The 11,495-nt window shown below is 34.8% G+C and overlaps 1 pseudogene; it reads left to right on the top strand.

Annotated features, from left to right (window-relative positions):
* The first annotated feature begins 655 nt into the window (after window positions 1-655).
* Window positions 656-10,485, top strand: LOC109680007 (aldo-keto reductase family 1 member C13-like; annotated as a pseudogene).
* The last annotated feature ends 1,010 nt before the right edge of the window (window positions 10,486-11,495 follow it).

Genomic DNA, 11,495 nt, shown 5'->3' with positions numbered 1-11,495 from the left:
AGCAGAACTGGAGATCATCATGAAATAGGTGATTTCCACAAAGATGAGTATCACATGATTTATTTTATTTGTCAAAGCTATGGGGAACAAAATAGTCAAGGTCATGAAAGTTAAAGTGGGACCTTCTGGAGAGGGAAAGGGAAAGAAAATGGAGGGAGGAGGGGAGATAAGAAAGAATAAAATGGGTTTTATTGTCAGATTGTACTATATGCATGTTTGGAAATGTCAGGATTACAATTACTTCTTAGGTACAATTTAATATTTATCAATAAAATAATAAAAACAATTGTCAAAAAATAAATGACCTAGTCCAATTTCCTTCTTACGTATGTCTGCTTTTTATCTAATATTGATTTTTTGAGACTCACTTTCACTATGTTTGGTAGACAGGCCTCAAATTCATGATCCTCTTGCCTTAACTGCCCAAATATTTAGGTGTGTGTGATCACACCTGCCTGAAATACTGCTTCAAATTCACTATCTTCCCCTTCTCTTAGTTAACCATTAGACAGCCTTGCTGTTGATTAATAATCTGACGTAAAATGGCACTGGATAAACACTATTCAGGCAAGAGAGGCTATGACTTGCAATTTATAAATTCCTTCTGCAAGCAGTAGAAGTAACAGAACCTGCTCAGACAGAGGACTAACCAGCAATGAATTCCAAACACCAGCAAGTGAAACTAAATGATGGTCACTTCATTCCTGAAGCAGGCTTTAGGACCTATACCCCTGAAGAGATAACAGTAGTTGTGTGGTAGATGGTTCAAAAGAAAATATACCTAGGATGAATAGAATTTGATATGGCTTGTCAAGACATCTACAACCTGTATGACTCTTGTTAATGTACTTGGTTTTCAGTTTTTCCAGGCTAGAAGTATACCATGACAAAGAGAAGATTGTCAGAATTTTCTCTGCATTATGCTTTCATTATATCATCACCTCTTGATTATTCTGGGCATTATGTTTTCCCCAATTTAAATGTTTCCCATGTTAGAAGAAAAAATGAAAGTCAGCAGTCCGGAACACTGTCTGTCAGCATCCTTGCTTGGATGCTTATTTCTATAATTCAGGAAATCTATATTATTATAATTCAGGAAATCTTTTTTTATCCAAGAAGGCAAGATCCAAAGAAGTAGGAAGTATAAAATAAATGATGGAGGGGCACTGCTATTCTGCTGTGGGATAGCCTTCAGCATCTCACAGTAAATGTTGTGCCTTTGCTAATTAGAATTTTTCATGTGCCTAAGTCTGCAATAGTGTATGTATATACATACATTAAGAGTTTATCTGACCTAGCTTGGAAAGATTCCTGGAAAAACTGCCATTAGATTATGTTGACCTCTATCTTATTCATTACCCAGTGCCAATAAAGGTAGGTAATTTATGCATACATTAAGAAGGACTAATAATTCACATGTACCATTATTCAAACAATAAGTGATCCAATGATGACAAGTACAAAATTCCTTGTAAACTATCCACTAGGCTCACTCTGAGCTACCACTCATAACATGTATCTCCAAATACTACTTTTTGTTGTTCTCCTACAACTAAAACAATGGGGGCCACAAAAATGGCTATAGATGCTGGGTTCTGCCATATTGATACTGCTTATTCATACCAAGTTGATACTGCTCATGCATACCAAGACGTAGGACAAGTCACTCAAAGCAAGATTGGAGACGGCACTGTGAAAAGCGAAGACATATTCCTCACTTCAAAGGCAATGTGCCTGTAGCGTGTGAGTGTGCAAATTAATGATGTAATATAAGGAAGCAGAAATTTTTAAAAAACTGAAGTAGTGGTTAGTGGAATGTGCTTATTGGTACACATTGTATTCACATATAAGATTCAGTGACAGAAACTGAGAAAGATAATGACTATACTTACTTTATATTAACCATATATTTACTACACTGAACTTCAACTCAAAATAGTGTCACTTAACATGGGCTGTGAAATCACACAGAACTGTAATGAAATAGGTCTTTCTTTATCCTCTAGATGACCTTCTGAAATTTCTCATCTTTTAGAATATAAATTGATACATTTATATGGAGAAAACCATATGAGAGTTTTTGCACAGTAATTAAGAAATGGCAATAGTGTGTTGATTCATATCCAGCAGATATCAGAATGGTCAAAATGTGTTTCCCTTCAGTTATATAGAAAAAGGGATGCTAATTCTTCTCCAGCAATATAAATCTAATGACATGATTAGATAAATGGTGGCTTTAAAATTTCTATTAATCATAATTTAGAAATTAGACATTATTATGTGATAAAATTTATCCCTTGTGATATTTTCTTCCATGTTCACTAAATTGACCAACAATAATCAAAAAAATAAAGAAATTCACCTCAATAGGTCAGATCAAAGGAACCCCAACAATGAAGGTTATATTTTCCCCTTGATCATCAGTTTCTATCCAGTACAATATGTGTCAATATCAGGTGAAACAAATGCCCCAATTTGAATAATTTATCCAGCACAACTCCCATTCTTCATCCCAGAGTTGGCCCATCCTAGCTTGGAAAGATCACTGAAAAAACTTCAATTGGATTATGTTGACCTCTATCTTATTCATTACCTAGTGCCAGTAAAGGTAGGCAATTTATATTATCAATTTGTACTATTAGACATATGGATATGATCATAATTTTCAAAGCTGGCTAACTTAAGCTGTTATAAATTTATATACTCTATTTATATGTTTTATAATCATAATCTACTTAAGACAAGTTATACAAAAGAGTTTATTATGAAATGGGCAGTCTATGCAATGGCTAGACTTATACATTAGAAGTAGTCTTCAGAAATGGCAATGTTTATAAATCCCTTACACCTTTGTTATAGAGATTTTCCTGGGGTTTACCCCAGCCTTTTCTTTTGGTGGCAAATGTGTTTGAGTCAGTTCATGCTTAATGCCAATTATTACTCTATAAGTTCTTAACATCTCCACTATCAAAATGAATCTTGCATACAACCTTGATTGACCATCTTTGGTTCATATACCTACCACTGGACCCACAGATGGTTGGGTAGCTAAAGAATACTGATTGTTTATCCTTTGTCAAAATTGAAATAAAGTGTTGCTAGTGAATAAGTCCATGCAACTATAGAATTTCCAATTGAAAGAGCAGCATTTTACTAGAAGAATTTAGAGGAGTAGACAGAATAACATTGGCTCACTAAAAGACCTCTTTAAGACTTGTGTAAATATTGTTTCATAATATGTATAATTGACATAAAAGTCTAAAGATACCCAATTACCTACAGATATTTCTTCCAATTGCACATACAAACCACTTTGTAAACCTAAGTATGTGGAAGGGTGCTTCACTTATATTCATGGATGGGTAGTGTCCCTTTTCATAGATATACATAGGAGTGTTGATCTGGATGGGACACATGTGTTTTATGAAATTGGTGTAATTACTACTCTGTTCTTGTCAGGCAAGGATCATTTTCCAACAGATGAACATGGAAAGTCAATATTGGACACAATAGATTTTTGTGCCCCATGGGAGTTAAGTGAATACTTGAAGAAGGGACAGCAGAGGAAGCCAGAATAGGAAGAGTCAGGTCACTTTTCCATGTAAGAAAACTATATATCACATGTAGGGATAGATACCCTGAAGTCTAGAAATTACTTGTTTTTAAGGGTATTTTAATAGATGTGTGGGGAAGAATACATTACTGTCATGTGAAATTGAAAAATCAAGAAGAACTGAGGACAATAGGAACAGGCATATTTTGTCACCACATGCAATAATGTTTTCTGTATGCTAATGAAGACACAAGAATTCTTTTTCTGGTTGTCACTGTTTCTTCTCATATTTATAATTTTCTTTTCTTCAGAATCATTTCCAGTGGGCATCACCATCATTTCTAGATAGTATGTTCCTTTTTCTATTCCAAAGGATCAAACACAGAACCATGCACATGCTAGGCAAGCACTCTACCACTGAGCTATACTCCTAGCCCCTGACAGTGTTATTTTTATAGTTACAATTTGCATTTGTATTTGCTAAGCCAACTGTACAAATTTTTCTTCACAACCCCTTCTTTCACAGACGATGGAGAAGTGTAAGGATGCAAGACTGGCCAAGTTCATTGGGGTTTCCAATTTTAACACAGTCAGCTAGAGATGATCCTGAATAAACCAGGACTTAATACAAGCCTGTCTGCAACCAGGTGAGAACTCAAGCCTCCTCTCCAACTCTTATTAATTTGCTTATTTCTTTATTATTGTCAAGTATCCATACATGCTTTCCCTTATGTCCATATTGTTTTTCTGGAACAGAAGAATCTAAAAGCAATGGCTCTATCTCAAAGAACATGGAAGATCCTTAATTGTATTTCTTCTTAGTGAACACAGGGACATATTTTAGTGTCCAATTGATATAGAATTTGGAGATGTAAAGCCTGTTCTTGGGACAACAGTCATTAATAATACTTCTGTGGAACATGAACTTATCTCTGAGCTATTATGAATGCAAAGATATTGGGTGGGTGAAGGTGCTATAGAAGGAAGTGTGTATAGCAAGAAAGTCTATGAAAACATGTAATGGGAGGTAAATAAGGGTGGATTGAGAATAAGATAGTGGGTAAAGATGTGTGGAGTTTGGATGCTTCTGTCCTTTGTATTATTGTGTCTGATATCAGGTTTCTTTTAATTGCGAATTAGATTTGAATTCTTTATTATATTAAGCTTCAATTATTTTGGCCAGAATTGTTCTTTGCATGCTATGATGACTCTCAAATGGCACCATAGCAGGAAGCATGTCATTATAAGTTATTCACCTAATAGTGATGTTTGTTTTCATCATTTTCTTAAGTAGTCCTAGTCTTTGTGAATGTATGGTTTCCTGTATTGTAATTATTCCTTGTCTGTGGGTGACATTTTTCAAGAGCAAAGATTCCACTTAAAGACAAATTTTTGCATAATTGTTGAGGTTTAATTAATAATTTCTGTAAGAATTGGAGTTGTAAATAATTATTTTCATGTTATTTACTCTTTTTGCTTTTATTACCATAAATTTTAGTGTACAAACAAATTTATTTATTACATCAGTATTAACTGCAGTTATTCTAAAAGGCAGGGACCTTAATTCCTTCCTTTTCAAAAATCAGTATTGTGAGAAAGGGGTTATAGTAATAATCTCCATCAGCAGCGGACATTATTTTTTTCTCTTTTTCTTTCTGTAGGTCTACTTCTATGAACTCATGAACTTTTATTTACTGCATGTGTTAGAAATGATTTCAGTCATTATTGTTTTTAATGTGAAAATCTGACCGATGTAATCAGCAGGAGGCTACCACTTTGGTTCTACTTTCCTTCACACTTGCCATAATGAGTCTTTGATGAAGTTCTTGATTTCTGAACCAGACATTTCAAAACCATATTTTCTGTCCCATAACTATAAATGTTAATGTCTCTTTGCAATGCAGAATGGTAATTACCACTATCCTCTGGTCAATAGAGTTGGTTCACTTTGAGAACATTACTTTTTTTTTACCCATTCTAGTTACACAGATAAGCAATATATTTTAAAAGAAAAATATTACTTGGCTTGGCATACTACCTCAAGTCTGTAACCCTAACTACTCAGTACATGGAAATCTGGAGAATCAAGATGCCAGGCCAAGTGGAGCAAAACAAAGTTCATGAGAACCAATCTCAACCAAAGGCTGGGGAGAGTGGTGTGCACCTGTCATCCCCAGTATGTGGTGAAGCACAAATAGGAGAATCACTGCCCAGGCCAGCCCAGAAATAAACCAAACCCTATTTCAAAAATAATCAATCCAGAAAGGATTGGTGGAGTAGTTCAAGTGTTAAAGCTCTTGCCTAACAAGTGAGAGGCCACAAATTCAACACTCATTACCACAAATGTTGACCTTTTCAATTCAGATGTAAGTTGCATAACTTTTCACTGTTCTACTTTTTTAACTTTTCAATAATTGTTCTTAATCTCTGTCATGCCCATCTATAGGTAGAATGTCATCTTTACCTCAACCAGAGCAAACTGCTGGATTTCTGCAACTCAAAAGACATTGTGCTGGTTACTTATGGCACTCTGGGAACTCAACGACCTAAAAGATGGTAACAAAGACAATAGGAGGATTCTTTAAAACATCAGTGTTGATGAAATAGTTTTAGTCCTGAATATTCTGTGTTTTAGAGTTAGTGCTGAATTGAGTCAGGGGAAAATATGCATTTCTGAGAAAATCTTCAAAGATAGTCTCCCTGCTGGTATGGGATCCCTGGACTTGAGTGGGTACCTTAGTGAGTTTGGAATCCTTGCAAGGAACTAAATGCTCAGTCTCTGGAGTTCAGAATTTGTGTCTTTTCTTCCAGGGTGAACACTAGCTCCCCAGCTCCCTTGAATGATCCAGTTCCTTGTGCCATTGCAAAAAAGCACAATCGAAGTCCTTCCCTGATTGCCCTTCACTACCTGCTGCAACATGGCGTTGTGACATTGGTCCAGAGTTGCAAAGGAAAGGAGGTAAGAGAGAACATACAGGTGCCAAGGGGAGACTGTGTGCATTCAGACCTCTACATAGTATTCTTCACATTTGTATTTCCTTGAATCTGAGTACATTTCTGGGCCAAATTATTGTCCCTGGCATTTCATATGTACGTGAGATTTCAGGTGCTCTTGGAAATCCTTTCTCCTAAACTACATTGAGAGAGAGAGCACAGAGCCTAATTGAATTAGGATTACAAAGAACACAGAGATTTGGGTTTCAACATTATGTTAACCATGTACTGTGTAAGTGACATCGTCTTTCTTTATTTTCTGAAATAAGTGGTTTGGATTGGGTGATTTTTACAGTTGAAATAAAATATTATATTTGCATTTTGTATTTCATTGTACCTGCATATTCTAATATTCTATAGATACTTATTTTGAGTTTCTTCACAGGTTAAGTATATTCCTAGCCCATTTACCTAGGTTGATGATCTCTGCATTTTTCAAGTTAGAGATCTTATCACATATTGCAAAACAAGCCATCCCAATAGAGGTTTAGTATTAAGAGCCTTTATTTAGATCTTGATTCTGTGGTTTGAAAATTTTCCTGCGCTCAGAATAGCAGAAGTAATGTCTTCTTTTAGGCTGAATTCACTCACATATTTTTAAGGAACTATATAATACATTTACAGGACAATGAGACCTCTCTGATCATGATACTTGTTGAGCTACTGCCTGCTGTACACGGTTTTAATCCACCAGCCAATCAGACCAGGCTTCACCCCTTCAAACTTCTCTACACCAAGGCAGTGACTAGGAACAGATTGTTTCAAAGCCTTTTATGCCTAGGCTCAGAATTGGCACATCATTGCTCTTGCTAAGTTCCAATGGCCAATGCAAGTTACACACAAGGAAAGATTCAAGGGGTGGGGAAATAGCACCTCTTAATGGAAGAAGTTCAAAGTATGTAACAAAGAGTGTGGAGACTGGGAAATGTAGATTATGAGGGGAGGGATTTTTATAATCAATTTGCAGCAATGTTCCACTCCATTATCTTACAAAAGCATTGTAGTCTTTCCCTCCTAACTGCTCTCTTTTAATTTCACTTTTCCAAAACTATTTGAAAAAAATCCAAATATACCTATAAAATTTTTAAAGGGCTATAAATATTCTCAGAAAGAATAATGATTTTTTGCTTCTTCTCACCCTTAAATTTTCTTATTTGCTCTCCCCAACGAACCTAATGTGTTTGAAAATTAGTCTTTCTGTCCAGAGTGGCCAAAGATTTCCTGACTCTGTTGTTAAGAATACCTTTTCTATCCTTAACAAATGATGATTCTGTCATATAAAAATTAGAATCACATTTTCAAATTTCACCCGCATTAAATCTTTAAATGTTTAGATATGGTGGTCTTTAGATATTTCAATGAACCTGACAATAGGTTTGGAGAGATCTGACTGTTTGAAATATTACTGACTGTAATCCATAATTATGATGTAGTTTTTATTTATTAGAGTATATTTCAAAATACTTTAATAAATTTCATAATGAATACCCATTAGAGAATTTATTTATATTCTCTCACATTCTTCATAGGAAGTGTTGAGAATTTACAAATTTAAGAGAAGTTCAATGAATGCTTCTTCCTAGATTCATCAGTTGTTACACTGTTGATCTCTCTCTCTCTCTCTCTCTCTCTCTCTCTCTCTCTCTCTCTCCTTCTCCCTCTCTTTTTTTTCTCTCTCTCACTACACACACACACACACACATGTGCACACACACATACACACACAAACTATTTTAGGGAGCTAATAAGACTTAATTATCCATGCATTTCAGTATTCTAGAAATTACTAAAGTTTATTTTGATGTTTGAGGTATCCCAAATGTAGACAATGAGATCCTCTTCATACCCTTAATGGACATGGGTATACTTCCTGACTTGAATGATGCATTGTTTACATTTTATTTGTTTCACTGGTGGATGCAGAATTCTACCTCCATCCATGAAAATTACTGAGTTTATACCCTATATTTCAAAACATTGCTCTGAAGTCTTTGGGAATTTTATATAGAGGATTTTATAATCTCAGCTTTGTTTCTGATCCAGCTACTTTTGAAATCTCCTCTTGTTTATCATGCGTGGACACTCAATTCTTTGCAAGGTTATTTTTCTTTAATTTCCACCTGATGTTCATTGACCATGTGAGTGTTTTCCTTGATGTCTTTAGTAGCTTTTAAAAACATCTCAGATATTTTAAATACTGCCTTTGCTGATTCATGATTTTATTTTTAAGATTGGCAAATACACAATCTAACTATGCTAATAACTGTCTATTTGTGCAGTAGACTTTCAAATTCCAGTTGTCTTCAGAGAATATGAAAGTCTTAGATGGCCTGAACAAAAATTTTTTATATCTTACTGCTGAGTTGTAAGTAACTTTAGTAAATACGTTGTCTCAATTTATTGCGGTTTTAAGTCTCTCCCTTCCTTTTCTGTGCATGTTTGTTCAAAACCCAAAACACTGCATTTGACTCTTGAAAAACTGCCGTTGAGGCAGTCAATGGAGTATTTGGCTTTGTGTTTATGAACTGTGGACATCTCAATGCAGAGGATAAAGATGTTTTAGAGACAAGTGATTTAAAACGAGAAAAGTGCATGCAGAAAAAAACCAATAGTTGCAAATTTATAGTAAGTAAAATTCTTTACTAATTCTTTATGCTTTAGGGTTATAGAAACTGATATTGGACATATATTATAAATGAAGACAAGTAAGAATATATATCCTTGTGGCTATGGAATTTTTAATCCATAATAGAATAAATGTGAAAACTTTTGAGAGGGCATTGCAAAATCCACAATAACAAGTGCTCAGAATTGATATACATATTATCATTGCTAATATTCTTGTTAGTACACTGAAAGCTGCAAGGTAAGGTAGAGAAACAGTGCAATGAGGCACAGAGGAGCAAGATCAGTAATACTTGCCCTATTAAATATTTAATGATTTTTATAAATCCATAATTTATAAAAAGTTCAAAAGTTGATAGATATATCATCATTGCTAATATTTTTGTTATAGAGAAAAATGAACACTAAGAGACAGTGCAATGAGATACAGTAGCAAGTAATTAATAATTCTTGTCACCTATTAAATATTTAAATAGATAATCATTTTATCACTTCATGTTTTGTATTGCTATTAAAATGTAGAGATATATCAATGGTATGGTATGTCCCTTGGACTTCGATATCTTTCTTTTTTTTTTTTTTTTCATTTTTCTTTTATTATTCATATGTGCATACAAGGCTTGGTTGCGGGGAAAAAGGAACCCTCGATATCTTTCTTATAAGTGGCAACTTTCCATGTCTGAATCTAATACAACTGTTGTGCATGATGATCAATAAATAATATTTAATGAACTAGTAAAATGGAAGTGAAATTGCTAGTCTTAAATAGTACACTCTAAAATGTTTTTTGTGCTGGTCAATATGTGGAATTGTTCTTGTACTAAACATAACATAAGCAGTTTCTGTTTTTGTTGAGAGATTGAAATAAGAAAGACTTTTTTTGTTTTTCCATTCTTTACTTTGCTAGCTTAAAAGACACAGCCAAGAGAGAAGAATATGTATAAATGCTTGTCTGTGTGAGTTTGTTCTAGGTAAGGGAATATAATTGGAAAAATTTAATTATATATAAATTTAATTATAATTTTTTAATTTCATGCAAAGTCATGTTTATAAAAGAACAAATGTCAGATTCTATACCCAGTCAGGAAATAAGATAACTTCCCCTTAATGGTAGCTCTGTAGATTTCACATCTATACTTCTGGAGAAGTGGATCACAGAATCGATGTTACTTTTTTGTCTCTTTCATTTTAGCCTTGCTGACAACTCTAATTATCCATTTTCTGATGAGTATGAAAATGGGAGCCTTTGCTGTGATTTATACCAGCAGGTCCTGGGTGGAGAGTGGTGTGGGAGATGGTTCAGATGCTTTTGATTGGACACATCCATCCGAATCAAGTTTTGCTGATTAGTAACTCACACTCAGCTCAAGATGAATCTGTCAATATGGAGGAGAAGACTCTAAATTTTCATCACTTTGTGAAATATATATAAAAATGTTTTTTCTCTAATAATTCTTTGCTAGTACTGTGTCTATAACTTGTATGCTTTGCTTACTTTCATGTCATATGACCAAAAACTGATTTGACTAGGAATTTATGTGCAGAGATTAGAAGATAGTCTTTTTTTTGGAGACAGTGTCATAGTATGTGACACAAGGCTGGCTTCAAAATTGTGATCTCCTGCCTTAGCCTCCTGTGTGCTGGAATTATAGGCATGTGTTGCCATGCCCCATTATGAAAAGCTATCTTATAGATTTCAGGGGGGAGAGTGGGTGGGTTTTCAGGCTCCAGCAAAACAGTTATTAGCTTGTATTTATCAGACAATATTTCTCTAGCCCATGAAATAACATGAAAACACACTTCAGTTAGTTCATGGCTATCAGTCTTAAAGGTGGAGCACATATTACAAGGATGACAAACACTCCCAGGGCTCCCTTCCAGCATCTCCATAGTAACTGCAGAGTGAGGCACCCCTGTGGGAGGGTACACTAGGGAGATGAGAAGGGAGCCATAGGAATCCTATGGAGTGGGAGTATGTTCAGGAGAGGAGGTGAGCACTTCTCTGCCTGGAAATACTGTCAGATGATCTTTTGGTTATTGAATCCTACAGACAAAAGAAAGTTTTCAGACATTTCATGAATGGCAAGTCTCAGAGTAATGCATAGCATTATGTGGAAAGAGAAAAATTAGAAGCAATTTTCATTGCATTGTGTTTAGCAAAGTTTATAAGAAGTATGTTGCACTGAAAAAAATGAACTATTATGAACCACTTCAAATTTTAGCATTAAGATGTTGGATAAATGTGCTCCAAACTCTCCCATAGAAACATCAAGAACCCACTTGACACTGGACAAATTACATTAAACAGGTTCTGATAAGCAGT

This window comes from Castor canadensis, chromosome 15 (assembly GCF_047511655.1).
Source record: "Castor canadensis chromosome 15, mCasCan1.hap1v2, whole genome shotgun sequence".
NCBI lineage: Eukaryota > Metazoa > Chordata > Mammalia > Rodentia > Castoridae > Castor > Castor canadensis.
This window is presented reverse-complemented; position numbering and strand designations above follow the sequence as displayed.